The 21658-nt window shown below is 41.4% G+C and overlaps 1 protein-coding gene and 1 long non-coding RNA gene across 3 annotated transcripts in view; one reads left to right on the forward strand and one right to left on the reverse strand.

Annotated features, from left to right (window-relative positions):
* LOC106994416 (uncharacterized) overlaps positions 1-21244 on the forward strand; it is a 131244-nt gene extending 110000 nt beyond the window's left edge. Inside the window, exons 8-11 of one of the 2 annotated variants that reach the window (XR_013408331.1) lie at positions 14995-15146; positions 18535-18677; positions 19706-20581; positions 20957-21244. This is a non-coding gene — a long non-coding RNA (uncharacterized LOC106994416). Of the gene's footprint in view, positions 1-10426; positions 10686-14994; positions 15147-18534; positions 18678-19705; positions 20582-20956 lie in introns of both variants that reach the window. The other variant, XR_013408330.1, reaches the window with a different exon arrangement.
* The window catches only part of LOC106994417 (uncharacterized), a 216520-nt gene that overhangs the window by 129841 nt on the left and 65021 nt on the right, over positions 1-21658 (reverse strand). The gene's annotated exons all lie outside the window — the stretch shown is intronic.

The following is a 21658-nucleotide window of genomic DNA, read 5'->3' on the forward strand; positions in this document are numbered from 1 at the left end:
AACCCTAGCACAATCACTAGGAAAAAAGAAACTTTAAAGTATAATATGGCAAAATTTGCCAGGCGTGATGGCTCACACCTCTAATCCCAGCACTTTGGGAGGCCAAGGCCGAGGTGGGCGGATCACGAGGTCAGGAAATCGAGACCATCCTGGCTAACACATGAAATCCTGTCTCTACTAAAAATACAAAACATTAGTCAGGTGTGGTGGCGGGCACCTGTAGTCCCAGCTACTCGGGAGGTTGAGGCAGGAGAATGGCGTGAAGCTGGGAGGCGGAGCTTGCAGTGAGCTGAGATCACGCCACTGCACTCCAGCCTGGGCAACAGAGCGAGACCCTGTCTCAAAAAAAAAAAAAAAAAAAAGAAAAAGAAATAAGGAAACTGATATTCACAGAAACTACGTAAACTAGCAAAGTTTTGCTGTTCTTTTTACCGAGAGTCTGGTGCTATTCCAGCTTCCCATAGCTAAAGGTCACATACCTCAGCAATGGTTAACAGAAAGTAGCCCAGACCCAAATACATAGGTACCCTTAGTGTAATATTCATATTAAATGGAAACTTTTAACAATATGCAAAAGAAGGAATACCTTCAAGTCTAGGGAAAAAATACATCTTCAACTGAAACAATGTTCTCAATGTATTACTTCAATTTATTTATGATTCTTGGTCCCTGCTTAGTGGACTACAGAAGGGCAAAGAACACCCTCCTAAAAGCTGAAATTTTCAAAGCACTAATTTAATTCCTGTGAAGAGTAATGTGTTTTGAGCCTGCGTGTCTTCACCACTTATTTATTTAGCTGAATTGCAGATCAGCTTAAAAAGTCCATTAATGGTGAAATAACCTCTTTCAGAAGGGCAATTGTACAAAATGTGTCAGTACTTTAATAGAGAATAAAATGCCTAACAAGAAGATTTGCCTTGGAGATTTCTGAAATTCAGGCTGATAGCAGCAACACGCATCTGCTGGTGGGATCCAACAGGTCAGCTCCCTCGCAGCTTTCTATGGTTTTCTTAAGAATGACTCAAAGGGCAACAGGCAGGCCCTAAGGCAAGGGGAATAAGGGAGCTGAGGGAAGTGGGACACTGCTTTTTGGATGCGAGGAGGGTCACCCAGAGGGGACTTCCCTATCTGATTGTGCTGTCTCTTTCCTCCCCATCCTGGGAAATGAACAAAGAGTCACACAGAGCATCATTGTCAAGGAAGAGAACAGAGCCTGCACCTAAGAGCACAGAAGCTGTGAATTCGACTTGGTTCTTCCTAAAGTAGGTCTTGGGCAAGAACTCTTATTGTCCCAGGCTAGTGTTCAAGGTGTAAATCACTGGTTTCTGTTTAAAGACAAAATATCATGCTTTAAGACAAAATATCATGTATCATAAGTATAAGAACTATATTTCAGGGCCGCCTGTCAAAAGTATCTTTTTGTGAAACCATGGGTGGCCTGCAAGAGTGGATTTCATGAGAGCAGCTCTCCCTGTAGGGAAAATACTTTTTTTACATCACAGCTTGAACAACATGGCTATTCTTTTTAAGGTTCTTGGAATGTGGAATGTAATGCAGTCTTCTGCAAAGAGGGAAGCAAACCCTGGGGAGACCTGATGAAATACCTGTGGAATGTCTGAGAGATTCAGGCATTTGGCATTTTCCCAGGAAAGTCAGTCCTCCAACTGCTGGTCAGTCAGGTTTCCAACCTAATACTATCCCTGAATTCTAACTTATGCAAGTATAAAAAATCTTTAAGAAGGTGTTCAGAAAAAATAATTCACAGCCATTTCAAGTTAACCAAAACCCAAATGCCTGCATTATCTGCTGTTTTCAGTGTGTTGGTAATAGAAGCAGGATGTTTAATAAAACAGAGACAATGCTTCTTGTGGTGAAAATGCCTCATTGATGTTCTCTGCTTCGTAGGACCACACCAAGTGCCCTTTACTAGTACATCTTTTGTTGGCTTCAGCTTCAACCAAAATTTTGAACAACTTTGAGAGAAAAGAAGCACTAGGAAGCATTTTGGATGTCTGTTACTCTGAGACAAAACAGGAACCATTATTGTTAGGAAAGAAACGCCTACAAGTTCTAATAGTGAAAGACAAAGCTACTTGGCTCATCCCCTCTCCCTCTCCCAGTTCTGTCTCAGATTTTTGGAAACGTCTTAACATCGTTTATCTAGACAGCAGCTTACACAGGCCAATGATTCACTTTGGGTTGGCAAAGTGATTTCTTGGGGATAATAGTCTGTTTAGCCTGTGATTGTAGAATTTTTACCCACTCTTTCTGTAATACCAAAAAAAAAAAAAAAATCAACTTAGAGGCAAACATATATGAAAGTTGTCTGTAATAAACTTGTAAGGCAGTTTCTTTTATTTTTAATTTTAGGTGGATAAACTCGACGCTACAGTGATATAACCTCCAGCTAATTGCCATCGTCCTCCCGAATTGTCATAGCTTTGGATTTCCTGTTTTGGGGTTGGACAGTGATTAGTGTGAGAGGAAGATTAAATTTCTGGGCCGTTTTTCCACATTTTCTGAAATTCTTTGACCTTATGATCCCATGAAGGGCTTTCCATCAGAGGAAGACTCCTGGCCTCTCCCATCTCCACCCCATTTCCTCCTTCCTATAAAGAGTTGTCACATCCTCCTGGAGATGGGGCAGGTCTTTCTGGACACCTCCTCAAGGTGTGCCTGCTCAGAGAGGGGTCTAACTCCACCCAAGCTTCCAGCAGCCTGGGTGGGAGAAGTAGATGGGATGGGAGGAATCTGTGGTTGGGACATAGTAGAGTGAACTTAATTCTGAAGAGTTACTCAGAGCTAAGAAGTTTATTGTGTCCGCACATCTAAGCTTTGTCTTCCAATCCAGCATTTATTTGTGATAATGCTGATTTTTAAAAATCTCCTTCTCTCATAGTTAAATTCTTAAAGACAGAAAGTAGGATGGTGGTTGCAGGGAGTGGGGGCAGGGAGAAATAGGAAGTTATTATCAAATGAGTATATAGTTTCAGACGTGCAGTATGAAAAGAGTTCTGGAGATGAATGGTGGTGATGGTTGCACAACGAAATAAATGTACTTAACAGCACTGTACTATATACTTTTTTTTTTTGAGATGGGGTCTCGCTCTGTCACCCAGGCTGGAGTGCAGTGGCGCGATCTCAGCTCACTGCAAGCTCCGCCTCCCGGGTTCAGGCCATTCTCCTGTCTCAGCCTCCCCAATAGGTGGGCCTACAGGCGCCGCCACCACGCCCGGCTAATTTTTCTATATTTTTAGTAGAGATGGGATTTCACCGTGTTAGCCAGGATGGTCTCCATCTCCTGACCTCGTGATCCGTCTGCCTCGGCCTCCCAAAGTGCTGGGATTACAGGCGTGAGCCACCGCGCCCGGCCTGAACTATATACTTAAGAATGGTGGCTGGGTGCAGTGCCTCACTCTTGTAATCCCAGCACTTTGGGAGTCCAAGGCAGGTGGATCACTCGAGGCCAGGAGTTCCAGACCAGCCTGGCCAACATGGTGAAACCCCGTCTCTAATAAAAATACAAAAAGTTAGCCAGGCGTGGTGGTGCACGCCAGTAATTCCAGCTACTTGGGAGGCTGAGGCAGGAGAACCATTTGAACCCTGGAGGCGAAGATTGCAGTGAGTGGAGATCGCACCACCACACTCCAACCTGAATGACAGGCTCTGTCTCAAAAAAAAAAAAAAAAAAAAAAAAAAGAATGGTTAAGATGATGGTGAATTTTATATTACATGTATTTTACCACAATTTAAAAAATGGAGAGCCGGGAGCGGTGGCTCACGCCTGTAATCCCAGCACTTTGGGAGGCCGAGGCAGGCAGATCACAAGGTCAGGAGATGGAGACCATCCTGGCTCACACGGTGAAACCCCGTCTCTACTAAAGATACAAAAAATTAGCCGGGTGTGGTGGCGGCACCTGTAGTCCCAGCTACTCGGGAGGCTGAGGCAGGAGAATGACGTGAACCTGGGAGGCGGAGCTTGCAGTGAGCCGAAATTGCGCCACTGCACTCCAGCCTGGGCGACAGAGCAAGACTCCATCTCAAAAAAAAAAAAAAAAAAAAAAATAGAGAAAAACTTATCTGTTTAAGTCTTTTCCTATATTCCCCAGTGTTGGGCAGTTTCTGTTTGATTACACATTCAACAACTCGTTTCCACGATTTAAAAGAGCCAAAATCTGGGACTGTTATAAAGGAGAATTCATCCCTCGCTCTCTTGTTCCATGAGGGGGTTCCCCTCAGAATAATGTTCCCAGCCACTCTCCACCTTCTCACTGCTCCTCCCATTGCGAGGAAGAAACCTAGCTGCCTGCTAGGGGAGCTCTCCTCTGCTCTCTCAGCAGCACAGATGAGGTCTGGGGCTGTCCAGGTCTGCCCGGGAGGGGATGGGTGAGTTTAATTCTGGAGTAAATTATTAGGAAGTCAATTAGATTTTACATTAAGCTGTGTTCTTTAATCCAGCTTTTTTTTTTTTTTTTTTTTTTTTAAGATGGAGTTTCACTCTGTCACCTGGGCTGGAGTGCAGTGGCGCGATCTTGGCTCACTGCAACCTCCGCATCCCAGGTTCAAGCAATTCTCCTGCCTCAGCCTCCTGAGTAGCTGGAATTCCAGGTGCCCACCACCACACCTGGCTAAGTTTTTGTATTTTTAGTAGAGATAGGGTTTCACCACATTGGCCAGGCTGGTCTTGAACTCTTGACCTCAAATGATCCACCCACCTCGGCCTCCCAAAGTGCTGGGATTACAGGCGTGAGCCACCGTGTGCCTGGCCCAATCAAGCTTTTACGCATTTGTTCATCCACTAAATATTTATTAAGTACCTGTTATGTTCCAGGCACTGTTCTAAGCACTTGGGACAGAGTAATAAAGCTTTTTCTTTTCACCTCCATCTTCCCCATGTCTAGGTCTTAATTCCTCTTTGGGGAAGACAAAAACTAGGAAAGGAAAGAAAAAACTATTATGTATTGACCCCTTCAAGTCTCTACAGTTCATATATTTTTATTCTAATTAGCTCAATATGGAATACACATCAAATTCTCAATATATCCCAAATGGAATTCAACTCTACCCCATTACCTTCCTTTTAAATTCCAGAAGATGCCAGAAAGATGAAAATTTAGAAGGGAAAGCTAAGGAATAGCAACAACAAAAATGTATAAGCTAAAATCAGGACAATCCGATATTGCCATGCTTAGGGGTTAGCGCTAACAGAAATCAACATAAAATGGGTAAAATTAGCCATCTGCAGAAATCATCCCAGGAAATAAGCCACCCAAGAGATGATTCACAAGCATATTGCTAGCAATTTGAGGGTGCTTTCTAAGTCTCACCAAGGGGTCTAGTATGCTTCCTTAAAAGGGAAGTCGTCAATTTAAAATGTAACTAGTGGAAGATTAGCAGTAATTTAAGAAATTGCAAACTGTCATAACGAAATGACAGAGGTTTGGGATGACAGATAAAGAATATAGAAAATGAACGGTACAGTAGAATTTGTCAGTGTGTACTCACACTCTCTAGCAGAGGAAATGCTCTGATTCTAAAGACTTTTCTGTATCTTAGAAATATTCTGAGGACCAAGAACAGCAATTCATCTTATTCTATGGTTGGACAGCCCCTAATTACAGCCGAATCATCCGTCTGCTCTTATTCTATAATCACTGATGAACCACCTCATTTAACCATTGGCCAAGCACCAGCTCCCATCTGAGTGGCCCAGTGGTCACCACTAATAGTCATCCTGTTAGATACAATCCCCAGGGTACATTAATGAATGGATATGCTCATTTCCAAACCATCCTTAGTGAGTTGGATCAGGGGAATTGCTCCTCCAGAGCCTGCTTTTCTTAAATCCCTAATAAAATTAACGTACATTCCATTCCATAGTGTTGTGTTGCTCAGTGTGCTGCTGTCACCCAGGTTCAGTAGTGCACCTAGTTTGTCGCTCTCTCATTCTCATTTTATCCCCTCAATATCATTCATTTCCCATTCGCTCAGGCACAAAATCTTGAAAACTTTCTTCAAATTCTCTACCTCTATCTTACTTTTAATATTCCATTCAAGTCCAATGTATATTTCCTTCTTATTCTTTTGTCTCCCTAGACTAGGCCCTGAGGACATCATTATTATGTGGCAAAAAAAGTATTTCAAAATACCCACACCTGCTCCTATGCTCACCTAAATCAATTCACTTGTTCCCTAAGATCCTTCCCCCAATTAGAGAGGGAGACCGGAGACACCCATGGTCCCTGCGGAAGTAACGAAAGGCAGCAAAGGCAACTCATGCCTGATCCTTAAATTCAAAACTCTCTGGTCTTGAGGTAATACTGAAAGATTTGGATCCATAGGAAAGACTCTCTTAGCCAGACTAGAAAAAGAAGAATCTCTAAGCTGGAAAAGAGGGAAATGAGGGGAGGGTTTGGCAAGGAAAAAGAGACAGAGTTAAATGTGTGTATGGGGAGCATGTGCCCTGCCTTCTGCTTCCTCAGGATGAGTCCTGAGAGGGGACAGAATAGATCCCCTTACTTAAGTTTACAGACCCATGAAAAGAAAGTTCTTCTGACTCAGTGGGACTGGAAGACAGCAGACAGTGAAATGTGCAGAGAAACCCGCACCGGCCGCGCTGCAGTCATGGAGAAGCAGCTGGCGGAGAAAATGGCAGTGCGGCTCCCACTCCCGTGGTCAGCTGGAGACAATTTGCCTAGTGCCCATGGGCTGGAGTGGTGTTGACGGAGTGTCAAAATTCCCGTGGCCCTCCGAGAGGGAACCCAGGTTATTTAAGAGAAGGACCTACAAAGTATCTCCCAGCTCGCGTGAGGGAAGCTCCCCCAAGGAGGATTCTGTGTGGGCCGCCTTTGCTCCCATGACCTCCAGCCTGGGTCTGAGGGGACACTCATATGTCCTACACAAAGGACAAACAAGATGGGGACTGTGGAAGCAGCCTCCACCACAGTGTGAGGGCTGACACAAATGTCTCTCACTCCTACCTTCCTACCTTCTCCACACCCTCTTGAATTGATGGAGTTCAAAACGCTGAGAAAACGCAGAATTGGACTCATTTTACCTGGAAGTGACTAGACTAAATTTTCTGCAGCAAGTCAAATGGAAACAGCACTGGAGAAATGAATTATAGAACAGTTATGGGTTTTATTTATGTTGTTGTTGCATACTTGAATAGGGCCTTTAAAATTTATACCTGCTCTCCTCATATTACCAAAATATCCTTTTAATAAGCTCCCTGCATCCATCTTACATATTGCTGCCAAATTAATTTCCCTAAATGCTCACTTTAACAATGCATTCCGATGGCCCCCTGTTGCTTTCAGGATGAAGTCCAAACTCCTCCTCCCCGAGGCATTGGGAAAGGTCCTACACCATCTGCTCCTCAACTCCTTTTCACCTTCTGCATTTTCAATAGGAACCCTCTTTGTCCAGAAAGCCAGCCTCTGACTTCCAGCCTCTCTGCCTCTGTTCATGATCTCTAATCGTCTTCACCATGTCTAAAATGTTCTCTCTGCTTCCTTCTTTTATATACATCTAAACTTAGCTCAGTCATTCAACAACTGGTTTTCTCAAAGTCCATCCTTGCACTTTCCTAAACACACCTATCCAGCGTCACGTTTCTGTGTCATAAGAAAAGAAGCAATGAACTGCTACGGGAAATGAGAGAAAGAACAGATTACATAAGGGTGGGCAGCCAGCGAAGCCTTCCTAGAAAGTGTGTGCATGCGCCAGGCCATAGAAGTGGAGAAGATTTAAACATAAAGAGACAGAAAAGATGAGAGAAGAGGCGTTTACAGGGAAGAAATACAGTTATAAGCGAGAATATCACTCATGTGTTTGGGGGTTATGGAATGGTTGAATTGAGGACAAACTGAGTTCCCCATTTTATTAACTCCTGAAATATTTATTACCTATACCACTAACTCTTATGTGTAACTGATGTTTATATCTATACCATATCATCTCACCGTATATACGATTTTACATAAATTATCTAACAACCTGAATATTGAAACAGTTCACATATATAATTTGTCTCCAATAGAAAAATGTTACATGGATGTGGGTGGTGTGTCTTAAAGATCCCAGATAATTTCTAACTGAGTAGCATTACCTTTATTAATAATAATACGTGAAAAGTTAAGGAAACTTCAGTTCTGGATCTGAGCACTGACTTCTCTGTGAAGCTAAGTCCCACTTATCTCTCAATTAGAGTTTTTAGGAGAAGAAATATCTAAGATGACAGATGGCAAGATTTAACAATAATAATTAGAAAATCTGGATATAGTAAAAGCAACTGGAGAGAAGGCGGTAGACATGGAAGAGAGAACAAGATGACCCAGCATAAGGATAACAGGCATTCCCGCTACAGAGAACTAAAAACAAGACAAAAAGGTGGTCAAACATATGATTTTTAAAAATACAGGACTGTTTCCTCCATGTTTCAGTTGTCTCTGATCCTTAATGTCACTGCTAAAGGACTAGTTCTTCTTGGCAGGATGTTGCAGCTCTAACACTACAAGTTGGAAAACTGAATTTATTTTGCCATAGAAAATACATGCTTAAATATAGTTAAATTCTTTTATTATCAGTTCAAGTAACTTTTGAGTTAAATGGGCTTCTGTGGGCTGGTTTATTTACAGAGTCAATGTTTTTAGTATGGTCTGTATGTGAAAATATGTTCGAAGTGAGAAACTTCTAACTTGGAAATAAACCTAGAACATAAACCAGTTTTTAATTTGGGAGCTATCTGTATTTCTTTTGTAATAGCTTCAGAACCTAGCAGGAAACTACACTCAGAGCAGGAGTTTAGTAAATATCTGTTGGGAAAAAATTTAGTGTATGCAGGTGATTATTTCTGAATTCACCGGTTAAGAACAGTAATAGTTTGTGTGCTGATGTGAAGTGTTCACATTCTTCAAATGATAATCATGGGAAATCACAAGCACAAAACAGTCACTGAACACTAAAGACTATAATAAATATTCTCACAGCAGGAGAGATGGTGGCTACCTCATGTAATCGTCTCCTTCAGAAGCTGTAGATGGAACAAAACTGACATGAATCAGCAAAGTGAAACAATATATTCTAAGGACCTTCAGGATTAACTGTACTTATGATTCCACTGGTCTTTTGGGAAAGAACATATAATTTTCACTCTGAAATCATCTTTAAATTCATTCGTTCATGCATCTACTTAATTTATAATTTATCATTTATTTTTTCAGTAAATGTAAGAATTACCTACCACTGTGGTAACTAATACTACAAATTTAGAAGCCTAAACAACACAAATGTATTGCCTTAGTTATATAGGTCAGAGGTACAGGTGGAAATCAAGGTATTAGCTGGCTGGTCTCTTATTTGGAGGCTCTGGAAAGAATCCACTTGGAAGCCACTCAAGCTGTTGGCAAAATCCAGTTCCTTATGGTTGTAGGACTGAAATCCTCATATCCTTTCTGGCTGCTAGCTGGGGACTTCACTGAGTTCCTAGGTGTCTCTGGTTCTTGCATGTGGGCGTCTACATATAAGAGCCAACAACAGGGCATTAACCATTCTCACTCTCAGATCTCTCTCATCTCCCCTTACCTGGATAATACAGAATAGGGCCCACCCTCTTTTAAGGTCTCTAGCCTTAATTTTATTCACAAAGTGTCTTTTGCCATTTAATATAGCATGCTCACAGGATCCAGAAATCTGAGTGTGAACTTCTTTGGGGGGCCATTCTGCATACCACAGTCAACAATTATTGTTATGACAGACTTAAAAAAATTCTGTACCCAATGAATAGTAGGAAAAAAAGTGGATCATTAACCTGTTGAAGCCCTGGCAAGAAGTGATCTCTTAGTCACATGTTTCATGAATAATCTCATTTTTTAGCTTTAAAAGAATCATTTCAACCCTTAGCTATATGAGCGGTTCTCTAGTGATTACAAATTATCAAAGCACATTTTTTATTATGGAGTCATGAACAGCATACAGACATTGTGTGCAAATATATAGCAACGCTATGCCCTGTGTAAATAATTTATTGCTAAATCTATGGTGTGGGGATGTAAGAATTCTTATCCACTGTTGCTGAGAGGTAATTGGTTACACTTCTGGAGGGTGATTTGGCAAAATATAGAAAAGACTAAAAATATGCATATTCTTTGACACATAAATTGCCCTTCTAGGAATTTCTCTTAATAATGGACACGGATAAAGCTTTCATTACAAAGATATTCAAGACTGCATAATATATGATCATAAAGGATTAATGTTATCTAAATATACAAGAGAATGGTTAAATAAATGATACTTCTTTCATACAATAAAATAATTGTGATAATAGTCCTAGACTGGTTTAGAGATCTAACGTCATAAGGGACCTGTGTCCCCAAGTCAGAACCAAAGCTGGAAGAACTGAAAGGTCTCAGATTTCCTCCAGGCCCAATAACTGCAGGAGCAGAAGAGACATCTGGATGGGGAATCCAGGCCACATTCCTCATGGTCCAGCAGCAGTAGAAAGCATGATTTCCCCATCCACGAGAACAGCACAGTTGTGGCGAAAGAATGTAGACTGTAAGAGTTTACCATAACTCCAGGGCAACACGGTCAACCTGTCCAAGGTTCCTGAGAGATAATCAGACCTGGAGAGACCATGTGGTCAGGATTCCTGCATAGATCAGAAGCTGAGAAGCGGGCAGGTAGGAATATAAGCCATACAAGCTCCTCGGAAGTTTTAGATGCAAGCCCAGGCCCCGGGGGAAACCATGAATTGGCTGAGATTTGTTTCTGCTACCTGTGGACTGAGAGTTAGAATGAAAATTAAGCTGAATGCTGGAAAATAAAATTACATCTGATATTTCTACATAAAACATATAAGTAGGGAGAGAAGTAGATACTTTATAATAGTAATAATGGCTATCTCTCTAGATGTTATCATTATAAGTGATCTTAATTTTATTATCTGAGGTTTCCTATATTTTCATATGTTAAAATAGTGAAGTAGGTATGAGTCTCAAATGTAGGAGGAATATTGTAATTCTTTATTTTCTGTTACTCAGCCTAATATAACCTCTAAGCACCAGCCCTGTCCAGCACGTAATTCTACCTAAATTACTGTGTCAAGGTGTGTAAGTGTGTGTGGATAAGAGGAGGATCCCTCTTGTCAGTAATTATCTGTTCATACTGGTTCCTACTGGGTCATCTATTGTCAGTCACCCCATGGTTCCTTTGGCATACAGTTCTTCATTAGTATTTCCTTAAAATCCTTTTTTATTTCTATAAGAGGAGTAGTGATGCTCCCTATTTCACTACTGGTTTTAGCACTTTGAGTCTTCTTTCTCTGTCTTTCTCTGTCTCTCTCTGTCTCTCTCTTTCTCTCAGTCTCCCTTTTAAAAATCCTGGTCAGTCTAGCTAAAGATTTTGTTGATCTAGCCAATTTTGTTGATCTTTTCAAAGAGCCAACTTTCGGTTTCATTAATGTCTCTATCGTTTTCTATTCTCTATTTCATTCATTTGTTCTTTAATCTTTATTATTTTCTTTCTTCTACTTGGTTGGGTTTAGTTTTCTCTTTTCCTATTTTCTTAAGGTGAATGTTACAGTTATTGACTAGAGATCTTTCTTTTGTATTAAATATATTTGTTTATAGCTATAAATTTCCCTTTATACACTGCACTGTCTGAACTGCATGCCATAAGTTTTGGATGTTGTGGTTTAATTTTTATTCAAATAATTTTTGAATTGAATGAAAAATTTAATTTCTTCCATGTGAAAATTAATTTCCCATGTGATTTCTTCTTTGACCCATTGATTATTTAGAAATGTATTATTAGGCCAGTGGTGGTGGCTCACACCTGTAATCCCAGCACTTTAGGAGACCAAGACAAGAGGATCCCTTGAATCTAATAGTTCAAGACCAGCCTGGGCAACATAGCAAGACTCCATCTCTACAAAAAAAATTTAAAAAAAATAGCGGGCATGATGGCACACATCTGTAGTCCCAGCTATTTAGGAGGCTGAGGTAGGAAGATCACTTGAGTCTGGGAGATGGAGGTTGCAGTGAGCCATGATCATGCCACAGCATTTAGCCTGGGTAACAGAGTGAGACCCTGTCTCAAAGAAAAGGAGGGTATTTAATTTTCACACATTTGTGAATTTCTCACATTTCCTTATTGATTCTGGGTATAACTCTATTGTCATTGGAAAATATTTTAGGTATAATTTCAATCCTTTTACATTTATTGAGGCTTGTTTTATGGCTTAACACATAGTCTATCTTGGAGAATCCTACAATTGCACTTGAAAAGAATGTGTACCCCTCTGTAGTTGGGTGGAATATCCTATTAATGTCTTTTTTTTTTTTGAGACGAAACCTCGCTCTGTCATCCAGGCTGGAGGGCAGTGGCGTGATCTCGGCTCGCTGCAACCTCTGCCTCTTGGTTCAAGCGATTCCTCTGCCTCAGCCTCCCAAGTAGCTGGGACTACAGGCACGTGCCCCCATGTCTGGCTAATTTTTTGTATTTTAGTAGAGACGGGGTTTCACCATGTTGATCAGAATGACCTTGATCTCCTGACCACGTGATCTGCCCGCCTCAGCCTCCCAAAGTGCTGAGATTATAGGTGTGAGCCACCCACCCGGCCCCTATCAACATCTTGTAAGTCTAGTTGGCTTATAATATTGCTCGAGTCTTTGATTTCCTGTTAATCTGCTGCCAAATTGTTCTATCCATTATCAAAAATGGGATATTGAAGTCTCCAATTATGCCAGATTTTGCTTCTCCTAGAAGCAGAAGGCATGGCACCCCACATAGGACCACGGTAGCAAGCAGAAGGATTGATCAGGAGACAGAGGAAGTGAGGACAGAACGTGGGCAAGAGCATTTATTATTTACTGTTATTTCTGTGGGAAGGAACAAGCAAGGCAGGGTAAGCAGGTCAAGAATTTTCCAATTTGAACAATTTCAGGGCTCTGGGGCACAAAGTTTGCCACTTGTTGTCTTGTACCTGGCCTTGGGGTGATTAGGAAAGGGGAATAGTGAGCCAGAGTATAAGATTCCATAAAGGAGGTGGTTAGGGGGTGCAGACTTCGAATTGGATGGTTGGTGTATTAGTCAGGGTTCTTTAAAGGGACAGAACTAACAGGACAGATGGATATATGAAGGGGAGTTTATTATATAAGTCAGCAAGGCCTCAAGATGTCAAAGAATTAAAAACACAGATTTTAAAAGACATGGTTAATATACACTCTCTAATCTCTGTGTCATTAATGAAAATAGTCTGTGGTTATCCCTGCCTAGATATACCATATAGCTTCTCTGGAATTCTGTCACCTCCCCAGGGAGTCACAGGGCATAGGAAGAAGGTCCTCTTTGCCCTGGAAACACTGAGCATGTGTGTTCTCCTAGTTAGGGAGTGCCCAGCCCCTCTTTAGAGCACAGGCCTTTTCCCTCTAATCCAATCCTGCCTGGTGAGCTTTCACAGCATATCTGGTGGCTCACTGTACGAAGAGCCCGAATCATTGGCAATCCCTGAAACTAGTGACCCTTTCCCCGAGATCAGGGAGGGTTTAATCTGCCATGAGATGAGGAAAAATTTTTTCGTTTCATTCCTCTAGTGCAGCAAAATAGGGAAGAAGAAAACAACAGTTCAGATTTTACGCTTAAAATCTGACTATATTCTGTCACGCATATACACATATATATTGTATATACGTAATGTTGACATCAGAGAAATACAAAGATAAATAGTAATGTAAATATCCCTAACCATTCTTTAAGGCCTACCTCAACTCCTACCCTTTGACTTTCTCATTTATTCTGTCCTCCCTCCAGTAATTATAACTTCTTCTTTTTGTTCAATAGCGCTTAGTCATGCTCTTTTACATCACTTTTCATTCTGAATTACTGTTATTTGTACAAATATATGTGTCTCCCGCTACAGTGGTCATCTTTATGTGAAAACCCAGTATTTAGACAGAGAGTAGGAACTAAAAAGAAAGGATCAACTGGGCCAGGCGCGGTGGGTCATGCCTGTAATCCCAGCACTTTGGGAGGCCGAGGCAGGCGGATCACGAGGTCAGGAGATCGAGACCATCCTGGCCAACACAGTGAAACCCTGTCTCTACTAAAAAAAATACAAAAAATTAGCTGGGTGTGGTGGCGGGCGCCTGTAGTCCCAGCTGCTCGGGAGGCTGAGGTAGGAGAATGGCGTGAACCCAGGAGGCGGAGCTTGCAGTGAGCCAAGATTGTGCCACTACACTCCAGCCTGGGTGACAGAGTGAGACTCTGTCTCAAAAAAAAAAAAAAAAAAAAATCAAATGGATGTGATTTCCTCTAAAAAGTAATAACATTAAATAATAAGATAAGAGAGAAATCCTCTGATTTTGTCTTTTGGTTTGTTTGATGATTTCAAAGTTTTAACGAAAATAAAGTTCTGTGTCCCTGAAGAAATTAAATGATTAAAAAAGAGTGGCCTGGCGTGGTGGCTCACACCTGTAATCCCAGCACTTTGGGAGGCTGAGGCGGGTGGATCACCTGAGGTCAGGAGTTTGAGACCAGCTTGGCCAACATGGCGAAACCCCATCTCTACTAAAAATACAGAAATTACCTGGGCATGGTGGTGTGCCCCTGTAATCCCAGCTACTCGGGAGGCTGAGGCAGGAGAATCGCTTGAACCCTGGAGGCAGAGGTTGCAATGAGCTGAGATCACGCCACTGCACTCCAACCTGGGTGACAGAGTGAAGCTCTGTCTTAAAAACCAAAACCAAAACCAAAACCAAATAAAGTAAAAATGAAAAATAGCCATCACTTAGTTAGCGGATAGTCAGTCACAAGCACCCCCAGCAATGGGGCCTAATTCTAGCTATGCCTGTGATATAAAAACTGATTTAGAGTCACGTGGGAGAGGAGAGAAAAGAGGACTGTGGATAATAGAGAAAAACCGAAGCGTGAGGAAGCAGATGTACTCAGTGGTAGATTTGTGAGCTTCTCTGTTACTCGTCCCTGAAACAGACTTGGAAGATGTTCCTGTCCGTCTGTAGCTGGAAGCCCCTGTGTGAGTTCTAGACTCCGTTCCTAGGAGGAAATAAAGATCCTCCCTAGGACCAGTTCTGTAATTCTGGACCTACTTCAGTAACAAAGAATATGACCTAAAGTCATAAAAGGTAAGTTAATATGGAAGTGTGTCTTCTTTTTTGAGGGGGCAGGGAAAGAGTCTCACTCTGTCGCCCAGGTTGGAGTGCAGTGGCGCGTTACCGGCTCACTGCAAACTCCGCCTCCTGGGTCCAAGCGATTCTCCCACCTCAGCCTCCTGAGAACCTGGGATTACAGGCGCTTATCATCACACCTGGCTAATTTTTGCATTTTTAGTAGAGACAGACTTTCGCCAGGTTGGTCTTGAACTCTTGACCTCAAGTGATCCGTCTTGGCCTCCCACAGTGCTGGGATTACAGCCATGAACCACTGTGCCTGGCCTGGAAGTATGTATTTTATAGATGTGGTAGATGGGGAAGCCAAGTTTAATATCCTTTAATATTGAAACTAAATAGAAGCTTCTCTTTGGAACTACGGCCAAATGGAGATTTTTCTTCATGTTACCATGAATTTTTATGTCACATCCGATGTCTTCTGTGGCTTGCAGCTCTTATGAAGTAGCATAGAGCCTGAGTTGGTAGAAAGGTTGTAAGAACAATGTAAAGAGTAGCCAGAGTGGGTTAAAAATTCTGTGCCATTCTCTCTAAGTCTGAGTCTTTTAGTTTTGATTAAGAAGATCACAGTGAATGAATTACTTAGATCCCTTCCTAAGGAGCTTGCTGGCTGAGAGACCACACTGATAAAACAAGAAAGATTAACTACACTCCATTTCTGATATGTGGCCCAGACTGTCTTTGGGTGAATGATGAGGCCTAGTCTTGGTTACACAGATGACTGATTAGATTTTTCAGGTAAGAACAAGTGGAAAAGCAAGAATACAGTGTGTGATGTATCTAATTGTAATTTTTATGTATATTATCTAAAAATAATGACATAAATGGGTATTCCTATCTTTAGTTTCTTGGTATAAAAATGGGATAAAATAAGGGCTGGGCACACCGTGGCTCACACCTGTAATCCCAGCACTTTGGGAGGCTGAGGAGGGTGGATCTTGAGGTCAGGAGATCAAGACCATCCTGGCTAACACAGTGAAACCCCGTCTCCACTAAAAATACAAAAAATTAGCTGGGTGTGGTGGCAGGCACCTGTAGTCCCAGCTATTCAGGAGGCTGAGGCAGGAGAATGGCGTGAACTCAGGAGATGGAGCTTGCAGTGAGCTGAGATTGTGCCACTGCACTCCAGCCTGGGTGACAGAGAGAGACTCTGTCTCAAAAAAAGGGATAAAATTATCAGAAACATTAAAAAAAATCTATACTAAAGCAAAGTAAAAATTATAATCATTAAACTTTGACTGCCGTCAGTACATTTAATATAACTTTAATTTTTACAACAGAGCTACGTAGAAAATAAATATTCCATTAAGTATTGGTTCCATTTATGCTCCGTAACTTTTCATTTCTGCTCACTCATTATATGTAGTGTTTGAAGACTTAAGAAGATAGGATATAAACATCTGTCACTTTGGTCTATTCTGCCTTCAAGTAACAAAGCCTAGATTATCTGCAAACTTTAATCACCATGGCTAGGTGATTCTGTCCCTCTAGTCATGGTCCTGGATTCCTACCACACTGGATAACTTCTTTCCTAGAGCATGGCATTCCTCTACCCAGCCACGAGGACAACAACCTGAGGAGAACCCTCTGTGGAAGCAGAGCTCTCCTTTTCGTCAGGTTGATCACTTGGTAACCGCATGAGCGCATCACTCATTCACAAGAAATGGACTTAACCTTTGGAACTGCTTTGCTAAATCTTGAGTTCCCATATTTTACAATCATTCACAGTGCTTGACACAATCACTTTTTGTTCTGAAGGAGTTTTGCCTACTTTTTTATTAGAACCATATTTTTATTATCCAACCTCAGAGATAAAATACTTGCAAAAATTCTACCCTGTCATGTTCACATCAATTTGTGAATTTCAAATATGTCTGGATATATACAACATTAATTCCACGTCATTTAAAGGACCCTTTCATCTAGGTCTCAAGGTGGCTGTTTGTAGTAATGTCAGACTTTCAGAAGAGGCCGCTGATAATGTACATTGGTGTTCTTTTAATTAACGTCATTCTTGTTTCTCATACTGTGAGCCTTCCATCTGGGTCCTAGATGGAAGGTACTTGTTTTTGGTGAAGATTGGAATTGAGTCAAATGGACGGTTTGTTGACCAAACAATGAAAAAACAAGATAATCAGAAAAATTTGTGTAAATTTTTAAAGTGTGTTTCCTCCCTCCCCCCAAAGTGAATGCATATACTTATTAAGTAAGGGATCATTGCATTCTACTGTATGGATATGAGATTTTAATTAAACAATTTTCTGCTATTAGAAATGTTTCCAGCTTTAACCTATAAAGGCTAACATTATGCTGCATATTCATGATTGCTGTTTCTGTTTAAAGTTCTTAATTTTTTTAAGCATTAATCAAAATGTTTCATGTTATGAACATAACATTTGTTAAATATAGAATTTTAAGGACACGTGCCTAGGAAAAAAGAAGAAATGAAAAGTTGTTCATGATCCCACTACTTCTAATGCTTTGGGGTTTTGGTATACCTATTTCCAGAATGCAAAGTATTCCTGTAGGACGAGTGAGATCTTGTGATATGCAACAAGCTATAAATTATATATACAAAGTGGATAAAATTCCTCATTAAATAGTAAGCTTCCCTTATTTAAATTTTAGCAAACGTTTAAATTACATCTATAAAAGTCATCTCTCTGCATTTCATCTCTGTATCTCCCCAAGCCCCTGAGGCCCAGTAAAATTTATTTTAGATGTGGTTTATAATGGTTGGAGTGACAGCTACCCTGAATATAAGCAGATATTCATTAAAGAACAAAGGCTAGCAATCAAACAATTTTGAGAGCCCTGCAACTGAATTCTAAAATTTCCTGGGCAAAGATGAAGCAATACAACCCCCCCAAACCTGTCCAGCCTGGCCAGAGATTTCCCAAATGCCCCTCGGAACTCAGAGCTGCTGCTGAGTTGCCGACTGGTCCAGAGGCAGCTCACTGGCTCACAGGAACAAGAGACAAGGCTGATGTGCCCCTAACTGGGGATTGCTCTTCCATATGCATCAAGCGATGCTCGCTTTCCTCTTCCCTCCAGCAAAATGTCCAAAAGGGAGATTATGCCTGACTTACCTACTACAGCTTTTTAGAGTAAATGATGAAAGAGCTGAGAACTAACTAATAGATCCTATTAATTTGAATCTTCAAAATAAAGTCTGACACTTTCACAACAAAGGCAAATGAGCCATCTCAGGTTGGGGAGGTGGGCTGTGATGCCTGGTCATATTGAAGAAATCTTATTAGCATCTAAAACAGTTTTGGAATAAATAAGCAGGTTTAGCCCTGCATGACTTGGAACTGACACTGATCTTATGTTGCATTTTACAAAGGTTTGAAAAGGGAGAGAACATGCTAAGACGTCCAGTGCACACCTGACATCAGGCTCCTCTGCTCGCCAACGTGCTGAGCCAAGTGGAAGTTACAAGTAGATCTTTTGAAGTAGAAACGGGCCATTGGAAGAGCTTCAGTGTGGGTAAGCATAAACAGACAAATGCAGGGAACAATGAGGTAAACTGTGCTTATTGGATTATGGATTCACAATAGAGTATTTCTAGCATCTTTGTGCTGGGCACTCTGCTAGATACTGTCACACATTTTTTTTAAAGATAATCCTCAAAACAAATGCTGCAAAGTCACTTATCCTCATTTTGCACATAAAGAATCTGACATTGGAAAGTGTAAGTTACCCAAGGCCAAAGCCTGCACAAGAGGCAGAGCCATCCTGGAGCACAGCCTTCAGAGGCCACCGAGTTAGAATCCAAGGAGAGGTGTGGAAAGTGCTATAGACTTCATCAACTCTGGCATAGCTTTTACTGTAGCAAGCATTATTAATAAATTATTTTAGACCTAATTGCGAAGAATGTTGGAAAATAAATACAAATTATTGGCCGGGCGTGGTGGCTCAAGCCTGTAATCCCAGCACTTTGGGAGGCCGAGACGGGCGGATCACGAGGTCAGGAGATCCAGACCATCCTGGCTAACACGGTGAAACCCCGTTTCTACTAAAAAATACAAAAAAAAAAAAACCTAGCCGGGCAAGGTGGCGGGCGCCTGTAGTCCCAGCTACTCAGGAGGCTGAGGCAGGAGAATGACGTGAACCCGGGAGGCGGAGCTTGCAGTGAGCTGAGATCCCGGCCACTGCACTCCAGCCTGGGTGACAGAGCGAGACTCTGTCTCAAAAAAATAAATAAATAAATAAAATAAATAAATACAAATTATTACCCTAGCCTAATAACACAGTATGTTTATTTATATTAGAATAATATGTGTGATCTTAACATACAACTTTTCCAAAAAGAGACATGTCAGACTTGGAGAAGTCCCAGTGATCAACAATAAAAACAAATCTGCTCTTAGCAAGTGGTCCCTGAGTAACCCAGTGCCTCCTGATAATATGCTGCTTGACATCATCGCAGCGACACGAAAGCTCAAGTGCCATAACACGTTAATATTCTTGCGTATAAATGTTAACTTTGAACCTTTCTGTTTTCTCTTAAACAGGAAGGTTTTTTTGTGTGTGTTTTTTTTTGCCCCCTCGTCCCTCCTGCGTCTATTTCCAGTTATGCCTTCCTTTTGAGGAACCTCTCCGCCTGCTATAACCCAGTCCCACCTTGTCAGTGTGCAGCGACTGGCTCAGAAGTAGCCTTGTGACTCAGGTTGGTCAAACCAGCACCATTCACATTACCTGGTGTATTAATTTCCTGTGGCTGCTGCAACAAATTACCACAAACTTGGTGGCGTCAAGTCACTGAAATTATTCCCTTGCATTTCTGGAGCCCAGGAGTCTGGAATCTGTTTTATGGAGCCAAAACCAAGTTGTCAGAGGGCCACGCTCCCTCCAGAGGCTCTAAGGGAGAGGCTGTTCCTTGCTAATTCTGGCGGCTGCAGGCACTCCCTTACTTGTGGCCCCATCACTCCTATCTCTGCCTCAATAGTCACACTGCCTCCTCCTGTTCTGTGTGTGGGGCCTCCCTCTCTCTTATAAAGACATTTGTGATTGCATTTGGGGGACATCTGCAATATCCAGACTAAATCTCCCATGTCAAGAATCTTAAAGTAATCACATCTTTGAAGACCGCTTTTTCCTCATACTGTAGCATTTGCTTGTTCCAGGATTAGAACCTGGTATCTTTGGGCAACTGTTATTCAGCCAACTGTACTTAGAATTAATGAGAGGAAATATTGTTTCTTTTATTCTGGATGCTCTGAGTGTGTGAGTCTGCAGATATATTGATATTAAGAGGAGAGTACCCACCAGCGAATGGGATCAGCGAGGGAGAAAGTAGCTCAGCAAGACAGAAGGAAACAGGGGCCTGATGACATCACTGTAGGATTCAAGCCGACCCAAGTGAGGCCAATGTCTGGACTACAAATTACGTAAGCCAGTAAATTCCCTTTCTTGCTTAAGACGTTTTTTCTTTTTCTTTTTGCCAACACAAAGCCTAATATAAATTACATCTTCACTATTAGACTAAAACTTCTGAAAAAGTATCTCACATTAGGTCCACTCATAATCTTAGGGATCTGGGAAATTTTTTATTTAAACCCAGTGCTCTGGAATACCCACATGTGTGCATTTTATGAAGTTACTTTGAGTTGAAGGTAGAGTCAAGGTCTTCCTGAGACTTCTTGTGAGGTTTACTTTTCCTTTTTCCATTGTCCAAAGATGTTCCTTACCCTGGCCTTTCATGTTGTTTTTCTTTTAGCATCACCTGACTCCCACTCCATTTCTTCTTCTTTCTCACCTCAAAGGTCTCCTAATTGAAATGTGCTGAAGCAATTGAAATGTGGTACCTCGGCGAATTACTGTCAGACACTGTGGCCTTTGGACCAGCTAGAAGATTGTCACGAAAGGAGAAGTGTATGTTGGTGGAAATTTAGAAAAAAGAATCTCATAAGAAATTTTACTTTGGTAAAACTGTTTCTATGAAAAGAAAATTTTAAAAAGAGGTTGTGAAATGGGGAATGCATCTATTGACAGCTGCGCTTTTCACATAAAATATTCTGAGCATATAAAATAAAATATACCTTGCAGATACAGAGATTTGGGGTAATGTTAAACAAGGTAGGTGTCAAGATTTAATTTCAAGGAAGGCAACTGTACAGGCCTTTCTTATGGAATTTCTGTTAACAAGATGGGGAAGCCTGGGCTGAATGGTTAGACATGTGGCAAGTGTGTGGCCAGGTGAAAACTCGATCGAAGAGGGCGACAACTATTGTTCATGCAGAAAGGAGACTTTAGGGATGTGCCTACACCTCTCTTTCCTTTAATGTGTTTCTTAATAACTTCAGTAAGGCCAGAAATGGCTTCTGTACACATCCAAGCCTGACACTAGCAGGGAGAGGCACAGATTAATATATTAAAAGATTAAATCCAAAATGAACCTGAAAACCTGAATCTTGAATTAAATGTAACAAGACCAACCTTAAGTGGCCTCTGCACTAGGTTAACAT

The sequence above is a fragment of the Macaca mulatta genome, chromosome 18 (assembly GCF_049350105.2).
Source record: "Macaca mulatta isolate MMU2019108-1 chromosome 18, T2T-MMU8v2.0, whole genome shotgun sequence".
Taxonomy (NCBI): domain Eukaryota; kingdom Metazoa; phylum Chordata; class Mammalia; order Primates; family Cercopithecidae; genus Macaca; species Macaca mulatta.